Source organism: Eumetopias jubatus, unplaced genomic scaffold (genome assembly GCF_037043125.1).
Source record: "Eumetopias jubatus isolate StellerSeaLion01/CBP00866 unplaced genomic scaffold, mEumJub1_p1.0 scaffold_6, whole genome shotgun sequence".
In the NCBI taxonomy this organism is placed as follows: domain Eukaryota; kingdom Metazoa; phylum Chordata; class Mammalia; order Carnivora; family Otariidae; genus Eumetopias; species Eumetopias jubatus.
This window is the reverse complement of record NW_028274812.1, coordinates 137,482,079-137,497,785: the sequence shown is the minus strand read 5'-3', so window position 1 is coordinate 137,497,785 and position 15,707 is coordinate 137,482,079. Positions and strand designations below refer to the sequence as shown.

General features: G+C 42.5%; 1 protein-coding gene and 1 pseudogene across 9 annotated transcripts in view; both read left to right on the top strand.

The window, feature by feature from the left end:
• The window catches only part of ATXN1 (ataxin 1), a 396,258-nt gene that overhangs the window by 148,763 nt on the left and 231,788 nt on the right, over window positions 1-15,707 (top strand). For 7 of the 9 annotated variants that reach the window (XM_028107400.2, XM_028107395.2, XM_028107398.2 and 4 more), the window contains one exon: window positions 2,713-2,841. The exons of the other annotated variants lie outside the window; for them this stretch is intronic. The gene's annotated coding sequence lies outside the window, so the exon portion shown is untranslated. The remainder of the gene's footprint in view (window positions 1-2,712; window positions 2,842-15,707) is intronic. 9 annotated transcript variants of the gene reach the window in all.
• LOC114212523 (peptidyl-prolyl cis-trans isomerase A pseudogene) lies at window positions 13,081-13,825 on the top strand (annotated as a pseudogene).

Below are 15,707 nucleotides of genomic sequence, written 5' to 3'. Positions count from 1 at the left end.
AACACGGGGCTGGATCCCAGGACCCTGGGATCATGACCCGAGCCGAAGGCAGACGCTTCACTGCCGGAGCCCCCCAGGTGCCCCTGATAATTGCTTCAATAGGGAAAGTACAGGGTGTTGTAGAAAAGCAGGGAAAGAGGGCACCAGCTTCCTAGATAGTACCAGAGAGGTCTTTGCGGAAAGGAGTCCTATCTCTGAGACTTGATAAATGAGTCTGAAACGATGCCGTGCCAAGGGGACAGAGAAGCCGAGGGTGTGGGGGTGAGCAAGAGCAAGGCAGGGATGGTGAGGTATGGAAGTGCTGAGCGTCCAGGCAGCTGGAGCAGGGACATGGCGGGCTGGGGGCGGGTCTCAAGGAGCCGTGCATGCTGTCCAAAGGAATGCAGATTCTCTGTGTTGAAGAGCCATCAGCAAATTAATGTCTATAATGTGCCAAGCCTGTGTTGAATACTGAGGATGAAAGGGTGGACAAGAGTGTACACAGTTTTGCTTTCCTGGAGCTTACTAATTAGTTGGAGAAACAAGCATTAGTCAACCAATCCAGCAAAAAAAAAAAAAAAAAAGTAAAATTATAAAGGTGACTGGTATATAAAAGGAAAGTGTTTCCCTCAAAGCATGTGGTAGGAGGTAATGACCTGGCCGTGGAGGTCAGGAAAGTCTCCCCCGGGTGGGAGAGGACTGAACTGAGATCTGAAGGAGAGAATACGTGGTCATCTGAAGAGGGTGGGTGATTTGGGGAGAAGCATGTGCAAAGGCCCTGAGGCCTAGGAGAGCAAAGGGCTTCTTAGGAATTAAAAGTAAGCCTGGAAAAGCTGGAGTGCAAGCTGGAAAAGAGCGCAAGGACTGGACCATACTGGGCCCTGGAGGCCATGTTAAGAACCTAGCTCAATGGAAAGCCATTGCATTACTGTAAGCAGGAGCGGAGGATGGGCAGGAGGAGAATGGGCTGAAGGGTGGCAGGAGTGGGAGCAGGGAGACCATTTGGGAGGCCAGTGCAATAGTCCCGGTGAGGCATGCCGCTTGGTGGCCGAGAGCAGGGGTGGTGGTGTAGGGGAGAGTTAGAAGGGCGGTGTGCTGGTGGTAGACTCCATGACTGGTTGGTTGGATATGGGGCATAGTTAGGGAGAGGACGATGTCAGGGTGATGTGGGTGCCCATTGCTGAGCTAGGAGAACAGGAGAGGGCAGAATCCATTGCTTGGATTTCCGGGAAACATCAGACTGGGGGGAGTGGGTATCATAAGGAATTGAGGTTTGAGGTTGGCCTTGAAGAGTGAATAGGCATTTTCTCGTTGGCAAGTAGTAAAAGGCATGCTAATCAAAGGGAGTGGCATAACAGAGGTTATAACCAAAGGTATAACCTTGTGGTTATAACCTTATACCTACACCAGAGGTATAACCAAAATAGTTCGAGTAAATATACACACACACGCCTAAAAGGGAAATTAATATGTGACCCATACATAACTGCTGGTTTCTTGATATGCTCACATCTATTTTGTGTTGCAGTGATTCAAAAACCTGTAGTATACAGAATTTGTAAATAGGTATTTTTTAAACCATAGACATACTATAATATACAGAAATTCCTTTCTTTACTTAAATTAGGTATTCACATATGGTTCTTGATTTTGTTAATCTTTCTTCTTTCCAATAAAATGTAGCCATTTAGGGGGGACTTGGATTTTAGGTTTTTCCTTTGTGGTTTGGCATCTGGATTTGGGATTAGTTGGCATTTTAATTGACTAAAATAACTATGAATTTACTCTTGATTGAAATAGCAACATGTTGATTTCAATTTAGCTTGGGAATTAAAATCGAAGGGCAGCCACATCCAAAAAGAGTTAGTAATGCTAAGACCTATGTAACATATCAACTCTGGGAAAAAATAAGGTGATGTCAGTTTTATACTTAATGTTTTTTGTAATAAGTACAGGCATGTTGATAGCAAGATCAATTTGGGAGAGATGGTACAATACTGAAATTATAAACATGCCTCTGTGAACAATATTGGCTTAAATCCTGGCTTTAACATCTGCTAGCTGTCCGAACGCTCAGATTGCTTGTCAATAACAGAGATAGTAATGATTGCCAGCTACTTTACAGGGTGCAGTACAGTGGGGGTAATGTGCATAAAGCCAAGAACATATTAAGTGTTCAGTAAATGTTAGTGATGACTTTGAATTTTATCACCAATACTGTGCTGGACCTGAGTCATCAACAGAGAGTCACATAGTATTGTGAAAGTGGACACCAGGCTGTTATGGTAAAACCAGGTACTGAATTTGCTTCACTTTGTGGCTGGAAGGAATCTTAAGATACCATCAAATTCGGTAATGTTGCTGACATTTTCTGGAGAACCTTTTTTTTTTTTTATTGCTCTGAAGTTTTAGAATCATTAGGGAAGGAGGGGAAGGGACGACATCATCTTGACGGTGACATCCCTGAAGTTAGAAGATGGGGTGGGGTGTGACCCCTGGCCAGAACCCTCTCATCCCCAGAGATGAGGACCTGCTGTGGGTCTGCTTGCTGAGTTTTTAACATTCTGCCATAAGAAGTGTGTGTGTGTGTGTGTGTGTGAGAGAGAGAGAGAGAGAGAGAGAGAGAGAGAGAGATTATGCAACTATGTTTTTCTTTTCTGTGACTTCAGCTAATGTGAATGAAGGCCATAGAAAGCTGCCTAACTCAGTGGGAAATTGTTTTTATAATTACAGGTCTAGGCATTTTACACTGAATTTTTCTACTACCACCCCCTCCACTCAAGCAAAATCTGTGTGGAAAGATCCACTGGGAAGGAACTGACTGCTTATGTTTCTCCAGTGTGACGAAAACACATGGTACAGGTAAATATCTCCAAAATCTTGAACTAAAAATAACCGTCATTTAGTGTAAGGTTCCCAAGAGAGTGGTGGGGATGTGTGCATACCTGTTCTCACACACACACACAGACACACCACATAAACATATATCTAGAGATTCGCATATTCTCCAGCTATTTCTTCTGTCTGTGTCTTATAAAAATGGAACCCTTGCTTTTTTTGTGGGAAAGAAAATAGCTTCTAATTATTTTGAGATCACTGATTAGGATGGATGATAAGGCATTGATAAGAAAGAGAGAATTCTAATGACATGGTGTTCATAAATTCAGCTAGAGAGACTACCATCAGATGATAGTAGGAAATAATACAATATATATTATTACCTAACTTTTTTGTTCCTCTTAAATATGTAATAATGAACATCTTTTCATACCAATGGATATATATTTACAGCATGATTTTTAATGATTATATATAGTAGACCATTGAAAGTATATCCTAAAATATATTTAATTGATCCCCTCTATTGGACATTTAGGGTGTTTCTAATTTTTTTTTTTTGGCTTTTATGCTACCATGAATGTTCTCATAGCTTTATATTAGTTGCCATTACTAGTGACTTCCTTAGGATACTCCCTTACCAGTAAATTGGAGAGTTTAAAAGTTTTCAAGTATTAAGACTTTTTGACACTACTTGTTGCCAGATTATTTTTCTGTAAAGTCAAACCAGTTTATATTTCCAGAGGCAGTATATGAGAGTACCTGTTTCCATATAATTTTGCCAGTGCTGAGAATTTTGAAAACAAAGAGTCTTGCCAGTTGATTATGAGAAATGGTATCTCATGTCTTATTATTATTTTTTTTTGCAGGGAGGCATTTATTTGTAAATTTATAAGTCATACTGTTTTGAAGAACTTTCCTCCAATAGACAGTAGCATGCTTAAAACTTACCAGTTTTTGACATTTGGGAAATAACACTTAAATCAAGTAGGCATGGAAGGGTCCTAGAGAATTTCGAGTTGTCCCCCTTTTTTTGGCCAAGTATTTTTAGACAACCACAATATCGCTGGATAGCAATACTTTTTCAATGGAAAACATAGTTTTTCGTTTCTTAATAAGAGTAAAAGTATTTAATAAATGGCCCACATTAAACATGGATCTGAAATTATACTGAAATTAAAGTATGTGTATGTGTGTAGCCATGCATGTATCTGTCCAACATTGGGAGCACGATTCAATATAATTATGGCAGCTCCGTATGATTCAGAGGCTGCAGATCACTGTAGGTAAGACTGCAGGCTCCAGACTGCTTGGACTCAAATTCCAGTTTTGCTCTTCTCTTGAAGTGTGGCATTGGGCAAGTTACTTTACATCTTGAGTGTCTAAGGTTATAAAATTTAGAGAATAATAGTATGTATCTCATAGGATGTTGTGGCAACAAAATATAGGTGAAAAGTTGAAAATTACTAAAAATCCCATTTCAAAACGCTATTTAATGGTAGCAGAAACCGCTCATGATAAAAGTAAAAAGAAAGCAAAATATGACGCTTAAACGTAGTGTCATCCCAGTCTTGTAAAATTATTATTTTTTTCTTCTGCCTCTTTCTTTTCACCCTCCTCTGGTATCCCTCCCCCCCCCCAAAAAATTGTTTTAATATATTTCTGAATGGCTTTAATTTGAATTAATGGAGTCATCCCAGTTCTGGAGAAACTGTCTGACCGAAGCCTGCAAGTCAGAGAGACCCATTGAGCACAGAGCCGTGACATCCGTTGATGTCACCTGGCCCATGGGCCCCTTGGAGCAGCCCTTGTGTGAGAGCAGGTTGCCTTGCTCCTGCATTCTAGCGAGCACCTTGGGTCAGGGAGGGTTCCTGGCCTCTTTGAGCTGCGCATGGAGAGTCTCCGTCTGGCTCGGTGCATGAGCTACCAGCCTCATCTCTTCCCCCCATGATAAACAAGCTTCCTTTCCCTAATTAAATGAACAAGAAGGTAGAGTGAGAGACCCCCCCCCCCTCCGCCCCCCGCCCAGCTCTTAGGAAACATGTGCTTCATCCCACATAAACACAGAAGGGAAACCTGTGGGGTTGTGAGGCTCCTCAATCCTTTAGCTACATCAGACAGTTGAAAAATAGAAGGAAGAAGAGGCAAAGGATTATTTGGCATTAAGGAGACAAACACAAGGCCACTTGGTGAGCTTTGGCTAATGCTTTTCACTGGCTATTCTGCAACCGTTGTGTGTAAATCCGCATATTTGTTTTGGCCCACACTTACAGTCTAATTTGAACAGCTCTGTATTTTTCAATAAGAGGAGGAACATCTGAATTCCTATTTAAAACAGTTTAGCCTAAGAACTCCTCTTTAATGGCTCATAAATTATTCTCCCATAAATGATTGTAAGAGCGAATAAGAAAATGCAACCTGTATTTGTACACATACGTATGTTATTTTGGTTAAATGAGTAAGTTCATAAAGGGAGAGAGGACAACAAATGTGTCAGCAAATATAGGGCAGGAAAAGAGTTCATAGTGTCCTGCCAGACTCCAGCGAGGCACCTCACGAGTGTAGGTAGGTAGGAAAGCTGGACGTTACAGTAGTGAGAATGGTAATAGCACTACCATATGGAACATTTGGTATTTGGATAGCACTTGGACTCCTCCTAAACTACAGAATCAATAGGAGCTCAAACAGAGAGGAAGAAACAGTTCTTTTACTGCAAATCACTGGCTGGGGTGCAGAAATGCAGACATGCGGATTATCCAGGGCTTTATCAGAACAAATGTCTGTAGGGAGGCAGGAGAGTGGGGGAATATTCCACCATATTTAAGTGTGCTGGAGCCTCACACCCGTGGTCCAGCACTTTTTGATTGTCTCCATAACCAAACCATTTTTGCAGTCATGGAGGAAACCTGTCTGCAAGACCAGGCCAAGACCACTGTTGAAAACTCAATTTGTAGAGTCCCACAGGGCCTGTGGGGTGATTAGGACTCTGCTGGTACAGAATGGAGGCACAGCTTTCGAATTGTAAGAGGCTGAAACCGTGTCTTTAGATTCTAACTCCATTCAGTCATGTATTACCCATTTATTCATTCAGCAAATACCTCTTTGGGGGGCTACGATGTACTGGTATGGTTCTAAGCACTAGAGATCGGCAATGGAACAAGATAGACAGGAGGCCTGCCCTAATGGAGTTCACATTTCCAAGGGAGGTGCAGTCGATAGCATTATAACCTAGTTCAGGTGAACATGGAGTGGAACTGGGCCGTTCTGAAAGGAGGCAGAGAATGCATCTGAAATGAGAGAAGCCAGTGGAGAAAGACCCATTGATCTGAAAGGCAGAAAGAACCAGAGAACAGTCGGCAGTTGGCAGTGAGGTTGTGGTTATTGACAGTGGGATCAGATTGGGAATGGAGTAGAAAGTAAAGAGAGAAGACAGCTGTGGAACTCTGCTTGGATGAGCGTGGTCAGGGCCAGGAACATTCCGACAGCTGTTGATCTCAACGTAGGTAATCTAAATAGTGCCCGCAATTGGCAAGCCATATTTTAAGCAATTGTGACTCTGTGAACGTACTAGATAGAAGAGTGGGTGATGCACGGTATATTGAGGTACTTTCTCTGTTCAGCCACCACCCAAAGAATGGGGGCATGTGTGGTTGCTTTACCAGAATCTGTGTACCTTATTCCAATTTGGATTAACCACATCCCTTTTCTTTGTTATCCACCGCCGTTCATGTTACAGGGGGAGATTAAGTATATAATTAATTCTACCTTCTGCGCACAAGCATAGTTAACTTTACTTGGTTAACTTGAAATGGTTAGAAGTTCCATATCAAAATAGTCTCTTTGGTCATCACATCTTGGCCTCTCCAGTATTTGGTGCCTTTCCACTCTGCTTGTTTGTGAGATTATGGTTCTTCTGACCTTCTTCCCTCCATTCCTAGGTATTTAGTGGTCTCTTAAATAATAGAATCCATTCAGAGATTTCTTTTGTCTTCTTTGGCCTTCAGCATGGGTTAGGTAAAGACTGCATTTCTAGCTTTGGATTGACTATCATTGGCGAGGGGGGGTTCCTCTATTTTGTCTTTCCCTGGTCAGCTGCTTTCTTTTGGGGCTCAAACTTCTACCATATACTTTACCTAAATGCTTTTTCTTTCTTTGACACACCCAGTTTAGTTGCTTATCCCACTCCCCAACCCAACCCACCCAACCATCCAACACATGCATATACTGTGCATTCTGGCCTTTGCAACACACATTTCCATGGTTAAGAAAACCCTATTGATATTCATTAGATATTTAAAATAGAGATCTCCTCCAAACTTATCTTTCAGCATAAATATGTTCTTCCATTTTCCACTCCAGTTCCTGGAAGAAAAAAAGCCTCCATAATTCATAGCCAGTTTGGGGGAAGGTATTTATTTTGAAACACTTAATGATGTGTTTCGTGGCAAAATGAAAACCGTAGAGACAAAGACTCAAGAGTACATAGTGTTTTAGATGTAGGCATAGCTTTTCAAAATGATTTTGGAGTATATTCGAGTTTCTAAATTTACCAGACTTCCATGTAAAGCACTTTATTCTTTGAAAGCCTTATAAATCAGGTGATTGACTGTATCAGTGTGCAGGCATTCACGTAGTTCCTTTACCTTAGGAAATAAGGTAGATTATTGTGTCACCCAATGGAGGAAAACACATGGAAAAAACACTATGGAGGTTGACACCAAAGCCTACCATTTTGTCTTTGAGACCCTAAGGTGGAATGCTGCAGAGATTCTATCATCTCTACTACATTGATGCTGCTCTTGATGTTGACATACTGCACTGTTCCAAGTCTAAGCGTTGAGTAGAAGGAGAAATATCCAAGGGTCAGTATTCTGTGGTACCTTTCAAATTAATGTTTTTTTCTCGTAGAGTTTATCAAGTTTATCATTTAAATGAAGCATTTAAATATGTTTTCTAAATTGTAGAATGTTAGATATTATAGCTTCTGATGTTGTAGTCTTTGGACGTAGAAGGGAACTTGAAGATCATTTAGTCCCCTTGCCTCCCTAACTCAAGACCCTCTCCAGTTTAGGTTTTCACTAAACGTCTTAGTAAAATTTGGGAAGGTAGCTTCTATGACTTGGCTGTTATAGTCGGTCCCTCCTGAGACATATAAACCTTTGCACATTTCCTGGCCTGGTGCTATTTACTGCTACTATTTCTACTCTGCTTCTCCCTCTATTTATACTCTGGTTTCTTGCTCCTAGAGATTAACTTTAGATCCCAAGTGTCTAAAACGAATGAACGTTAACCAAACAGAACAAGAAATTTAGCGCTGATATCATGTGTTTTAGAAGCTGGGGCTGTCTTTGGTCCCACAGGCAGAGATGTGATCCTCTGCGTGTGTCTGTGGCTGAACCCAAGTTCAGGTGGAACGCCCTTGGCCTGGGGATCAGGAGGGCCATGTACTCTGCCCCTCCACGTTTTATATCTGTAGTGAATGGGTTACTCTCTGAGGCTTCGTCCCTTCTAAAAATGATCATCATCTTATGGTCTGGATGTTTTGAGGTTTTGCGGTCCCTGTAGGAAAGAACCTGGGGAAAGTCCTCGTCGGTCTTTGTATCCTCTTGGTGCATTTGAGTATCTGTGTGAAGTGTTTTCTGGAAGGTTCCCCCGTTCATGCTCAGGTGGAGCGATGACCTGCTCCTCCAGTAATGATGACGAGACAGAATAAAACAAAACACTCCTTTCCTGCATAAAGGCATCCCCCCCCCCCCCGATGCTTAACCCCTTAAGCTAGTGTTCAGATGGCACCGAGGGAATATCACTTCACTTGCCGCTGAAATACAGCCGTCTCGGGAGTGAAATTTGGCAGCTGAGTAATAGTCAAGCTGCAGTACTTATATGACAGTTTGGGGAAAGGAGCGAGACAGAAATAGCAGATTCCAAAATAATCCAATTAAAACAGCAGGAGAGCGGAGTTGGGCGGCAAGGAGGGAGGGGTGGTACGCCGGAGTCGGATCATTGCTGCGGCTGAGAGAGGGTGGCCAGCAGCTCTAGAAGCTCTCTGCTGACCGCAGTGAAGACTCTCCTTCACACACACCAAAGAGGGGTCTCGCCCGAGGTCCCATTAAGCTGTCATCTGGGGATTTTCTCTCTCTCTCTCTCTCTCTTTTCCTACTGGTCTAATTATCAGGCTGTGTTGGCACAGAAATGGATCTGTCTGTTTGGAGCTCCTTTTTCCTTTTGCCCTCCCACGTAGGACTATGTCATGTTCGGTATTTATGACATCAGAATGTTACTATGCAGAGAAGTCGTTCTGTTAAGGCACCTTTTGAATGGCTCAGAAAGGATGAGCTGGCAGACAACCCTTCTGTTTAATTCAAGGGTCTTCGTAATAACAGTGGCCAGAAAGGAAAATTCCAGAACTGTGCATGCTAGACAAATGCAATTGAATAAAAATGTAGAACTCCTTATAGATTTTTCTGGGGTGGAAGTAACCACTGTGATAACTATTAGAATAAGAACATGGAGGGGTGCCTGGGTGGCTCAGTTGTGAAGCGTTTGCCTTCGGCTCAGGTCATGATCTCAGAGTCCTGGGATCGAGCCCTGCATCGGGCTCTCTGCTCAGCGGGGAGCCTGCTTCTCCCTCTGCCCCTCCTCTTGCTTGTGCGCTCTCTCTCGCTCAAATAAATAAATAAAATCTTAAAAAAAAAAAAAAGATCAAGTGAGGTAGTGCATAAAAAATGTTTTGTGAACTCTGACTCCCATTCCATGCTATTTCTGTCAATGTGCACTGTGCTTACCATATGGGGAAGGCGTCAGGGGCAGTGATCCCCTATGAGGATACCCCCTGGAGAACCAATCACGGACAGGAAAAATCTATTGTGAAAACATTTAAAAATATTCATGAATTATTTTTTTTTTTCCCTGCTACCCATTTTTTTCTGGCCCAGACATCCTTCCATGTGTATGGGACTTTTCCAGGGAGTTCCGTCACAGAGTCGTCCACTCTCTGTTGGGCTTTACACCACATCATTTTATAGTAAATTTTTTTCTCTGAGTCAACGTTGAATAACAGCCTAACGAAAAGGAATGCTCTCTTGTTTCATTTAGTGATGCTCCTTTCGGGAGGTCCGGGGAGAGATGGGGCAGGGTGGTCGCTGGGCTAGGAACAAGAGGAAGGTAAGTAGGTTGCTGAAGGAAGAAGGCTTGAAGCGGGAAAGGCGAAATGAGGTAAATCTTCACCAAGTGTCTCCTTGGCTTCTGTCTCTTAATCACAGACGCCATGAAGTATCTTCTTGGCTTTCTTTTTCTTTTTCTTTTTCTTTTCTTTTCTTTTTTTTTTTTTAAACTTTCTATCTTAATCTCCTACCAAAGGTAACAAAAGGAAAGCCACTGGATTGCATGCTGGATGTGTGTCGTGCTCCCAGACATGTCAGGCAGCCGAGCAAGCTAGATTTCTAAGTGGATATGAACATGGGGATGGATCCTCATGCCTATGATCCTATTTGTGTGCGCATCCGCGCATATGCCTATGTGCGTGGGGGTAGCCACAGATACACGTGCGTGGGGATAACCACAGACACAACACGCAGGTGCATCTGTTGTGTGTATCCTAACATGGAAAAGACACATTGACAATAATTAGAAAGGGCGATAGGAAACGTCAGCATTTACTGTTGCAACCAAAGTGCATGATGTAACATTGGTTGTGCAGGAGAGCCTTTGCTTATTCATCACTTAGAACAATGGTAGGAGTTAAATATTAACAGGTTTAAGTGCCAGGAAGTGTCTAAAAATACAAATTCTCTATTGTTTGCAGCTCTTGTAATAAGGCAGGGTATTTTTGTGTGTTAGATGCGTCTCTGCTTGCTGTGAGTCCAAAATGCTTTGGGATAAAGAATGTTACAGAGTGTAATTTGTGACAGAAAATGTGCCCTGATTGTTTGTTTATTATTCCTGAGGATGTTTGCAGGTCTGAACTATCACACGCAGAAAAGAACAGCTTTGTTTGAAAAATACAGTGGGAGCGGTACAAGAAAATTGAATTAAGTAAAGAAACTTAGTCCATCTTTGATTGATGATGGTTCTTATTTGCTCTTCATTATTCCCTGTGAAGGCATAAAAACTATGAAATTGGATTTGGAAACTGGATTAAGACAAATGGCTCCTCAGATTTTTTTTTTTTTTTTTACCTTACCTCTTTCCAGTTTTCTTAGTAAAGCATATAGTCACTATATAAAGAGTCCGTGTTTACTACATTAAATCGTCCTAAAAATCATGCCCTTGAGGTTTGATTTTAAGAATTATTTAGAAGATGCAGAGGCAGGGTATACCTGCTAACTGTGTTATGGTATTTGTCTCTAGATATTTTGTATGCCCACTTATTTTTATTATTATAGAGCAATGGAGTAAAAAGGGAACGGAATACTGTTTTTCTTAAGGAAGTTTTTTCGGCCTATCACCCTACTCTTCTTTCTCTAGGTAGAGTTTAATATATTCCCATTTGAGCTATGCACTACTCCTCCAAATACTTTTATCAGGGGCTTGTAGATAGACACACGAGTCTCTGTTAACTAGTCTGCAAACCCCCTGAAATAAGAAGTTTTTATTTTGTTGTAACTCTGGCACCTAAGACAAGGCGATGAACATTATTTGTTGAGGGACTGAATCAGTCAGTCAGTCAGTCAGTCAGTGAACGAGTCAGACACCTACCGTGTCCCTGTCATTGTCTTAGACACGAGGGGAGATGCATGAGGAGTATAAGACATGGTCACATCTGCTCTGATGCAGCATGAAATCTAGCTGGAGGTTAGAACAGCATGCGTGATGAAGTAATAGTGGACTACAATCCAAAGAATAAAATAAATCTCCATGAGTCCATATTGATATAACTAAATAATTGAATAAATAAGTAAGTAGGGCAAAAGAATTCTCCTTACGGAAGAATTCCAATAAGTAAACAAATAAATGAGAGGCTTAGAAGCCACAGCATCGTTCCACTGATGAATGCTAGAATTGGTGGGTGAAAGATTAAGCAGAAACAGGATATTTGTAGCATTTTAAAGTATCTCCCTCCAAAATACTTAGTAAATTACAAAAAGAAATATGTAACTCTACCTGGAGAATCCTGAGAGACTTGCGTTAACTAAGTGATTAAGTTTTAGCATCACCAATAATACATACTGACGTTGGGTGCCCCTTCGTAGGAAATGCTGAGAAGGACGCATCATTGCTGTGGTGTCCTTCCCACTCCTGTGTAATCCCACTGTCATCAAGGGAAGATGGCCGACCCCAGTTGGAGAACATTCTAGAAAACAGCTGATGAGGCATACTCTTCGAAAGTGTCACGGTCTTAAAGATGAGGAAGGATTGAAGAACTGCACAGATTGGAGGAGACAGGACGTGTCCATGTCCTTTGCAAACCTAGAGGGGCTCCTGAAACAGAAAAAGGAGGGAGTGGAAAAAGTGGTGAAATCCTAATCCTAATAAATTCCATGATTTAGTTGGTAGTGTTGACCAAGCTTAATGTTCTAGTTTTGATCATTGTCCCATGATTATGTAAGACTTGAACATAAAGCCTGGTGCTGGGGACAAGGCATTGCCTCAGTACTATTTTTGCAACTGTCTATAAATCTAAAATTATCTTTATGAAGATCTAGCTGAGGACACAGTACCAATCCCCAAGAGGCAATTACAGAGCAATACATGACAGTATACAACCAAGAATTTGCAGTGGGCGGGGGGCAAGTGTGGGTCAGTGAGTGTTGAGAGGAAGGGGGTATGGCTGAGGGGAAAGGGGTCAGGATGAGTTTCATAGGAGAAGCACCTTGAAAGGAGGTGTAGAGATGATGGGTGGGACAAACAGGGATCAGTCTGGGGGCCGCCTGGGGGGCTTAGTTGGTTGAGCGTCCCGACTCTTGATTTCAGCTCAGGTCATGATCTCATGAGATCGTGAGATCGAGTCCCACGTCAGGCTCTGTGCTCAGCGGCGAGTCTGCTTAAAGATTCTCTCTGTCCTTCTCCCTCTGCCTCTCTCTCTCTTTCAAATAAATAAATTAATATTAAAACAAAAACAAAAAAAAACAGGGAAAGGGTCTAGGAGCAGGGACAGCAGGGACAAAGACTGGAGGGAGGGATGCAGATGGCCTCTGTGGGATTGATGGAGAGGCCGGCCGAGGGTTGTGTGCATTGTTGCTGGAGATCAGTATGAAAGGAAGCTGGGCCCCTGTGGGGAGGTTGGAGTAGAGGACCACTGAGGTGTGGCCTCAGAGTTTGACGTTCGTGGGGCAGGTGACACGGTTCCAAATTCTTGCTTGAGGAGGTGACACAGTGAGATGGTACATATATAAAATGGGCAAAAGCCAATCCAGGTGGCCGGGACTCAGGAAGGATGAGGGCAGGTGAGTTAGGAGTGAGAAATAGGTAATGAGGCCTTGCAGATGCCTCCCAGTAATGGTCCATCGCACTGTGTTTTTCAGCATTGCAGTGAGACGGTGAGCCCTTGGGCCGCGTCTCCTTTGAGTTGTTGGCAGACAGAGTTCCAAAGACAGCAGAGAATTTTCCTGCTCTGAGCACCGGGGAGAAAGAATTTGGTTATAAAGCTTCCTGCTTTCACAGGATTATTCCGGGCTCTCTGTGCCAGGGTGGTGACGTCACTCGCCATCATGGCACCGTGGCCGGTCCATCTGTGGGGAGAAAGCGGATGATGAGAATTTCATCCCGAAACACACGGGCCCTGGCGCCTTGTCCATGGCAGATGCTGGACCCAGCACAGACGGTTCCAGGGTTTTCATCTGCACTGCCAAGACTGAGTAGTTGGATGGCAAGAGTGTGGTCTTTGGCAAGGTGAGCAGGGGCAGGAATATTGTGGACACCATGCAGCGCTTTGGGTCCAGGAATGGCAGGACCAGCAAGAAGATCACCATTGCTGACTGTGGACAAATCTAATAAATTTGACTTCTGTGTTATCTTAAGCACCCGACCATTCCTTCTATAGCTCGGGAGAGTACCCCATCACCCCCAACTGCTCAAAATGTCCTATAATCTTTGTGTTCTTGCTACGGTTCTGTGGATCCGTATTTTCCTTCCTCCCCTCCAAGTCTAGCTGGATTGCAGAGTTAAGTTTATGATAATGAAATTAAAAGCAAACGGCAACAGACCTCTTCTCATAAGAGGTCATGAGACGCTATTCATCTGGGGCCTGGGGTGGCGAGTCAGAAAAAAGAAGCGGTAGCCTATCTGAAAGCATTTGAAGAGGTAGACTTGTAGAACTTAGTGATGGATGAATGTAGGGCATGAAGAAGGAGGAATCAAAGATGATTCCCGAGTCAGGCTTACAGGACAGATAGGTGATGTGGGTGTCCGTAAGTGAAATAATTCCTTCAGCAGATACTTGAGGGCCTACATTGGGGGATTATGTATTCTAGGCAAAGAAGGGGGATGAAAAAGCTGCCAAGGAAACACGAGCAGAAAAAAGCCCATGGCTTGAGCTGGACTGAATGGCTTCATAGACAAGCAGCTCGGACCCACCTGCTGGGGGGAGGGGGGTGGTCCCTGTCCTCCCAGTGAAAAGAAGGGAAGGAATTGAGGGGATTGCTCTCTTCCTAACAGCAACCACGAACAGTGTTAGGATATTTTCTCAAGTTGGCATTTCTCTATGCTTAATAAAGATGTCAAGCCTACTGTTCAGAGTCTACTCACCAAAAAAACCTATTAAATCACCATTCTGCTTAGGAAAAGCCCACACATACTCTTTTAACTCTGCCAAGATAGAGATCTCTGGATCCCAACGGTCTCAAACACGAAAGTTAAAATACCATAAAAGCACAAGGAACTTTACAGAAGAAATAGAAAAATAAGCTGGTGTGCTGAAGTTTCAAGCTCCCGATCTTTAGACACTATGTCTTTTGGACTTGGTTTATATAATGGTGCCCATTGAGCAGACTCTTGGTTAATGTTCTTCTGGACAGATTAGGCTATGTTATTCTTTTCTTGGCTTGCCCCTTCTCTGTGTTACTTGGCAAAGGGTTTCTGTATCCTTTATTCCTTTGTTTTCATCATTTATTTCACAATTTTCCACTTCGGCTTCAAAGATGACTATATATATACACACACACACACACACACACACACACAAAGACACGCATATCCATAAATGTATGTGTGTGTATATGTGTGCGTGTGTGTGTGTGTGTGTGTGTATATATATATATATATTTTTATCTCTGCAACAAGCTGGTAGCCTCCTCATCAGTGACTATGAGCTGTTATCCCACATAGTCAGAATCAGTCTTGGGGCTTGGGTAACTGAGTGGGTGTATTCACTTTGTGCACACGTGGACTTATGCATCTGATTATGGCTGGTAGAAATTGGATTTACGTGTTAAAGGTCTTTGCAGGTCTTTGAAGATTTCCATTCCTCTCACAACATTTTAAGTTATGTTTCTTAAAAATTGAGTTCTTACCCCTTTTTTGATATCATCCAATGGTTAGACAAAAATAGACAATAAATAGACATTTTATTGAGAATAGGAAACTGAAGAGCGCGTTAACCTCTTTTATGGTTAACTGTATGTGGAAACTGCTTGGTATTCTTACAAGCGTGCAATTGTGGTGGTTCTGATTCTAGTCCAGAATGAAGCATTGTGTATCACTTTTGCAGCATGTAAACTTCAGCTCCAAATATCTTCTTGATGATGAGAGCTCTCCGTGAACTATGAATTGCCTACGGTATATTTAAAACATGGTTTAAATGGCAGTATGTTTCATAATATGAATAGATGTTTTGTGTAGAATTAAAAGGAAATGACATCTTTCATAGAGTGGACATTGGCAGTGACACTCTATAGAGTGACCACGAGGTCCCCTCTATGTTCAAACTCAGGGGATGAAGAATATTTTTTTTT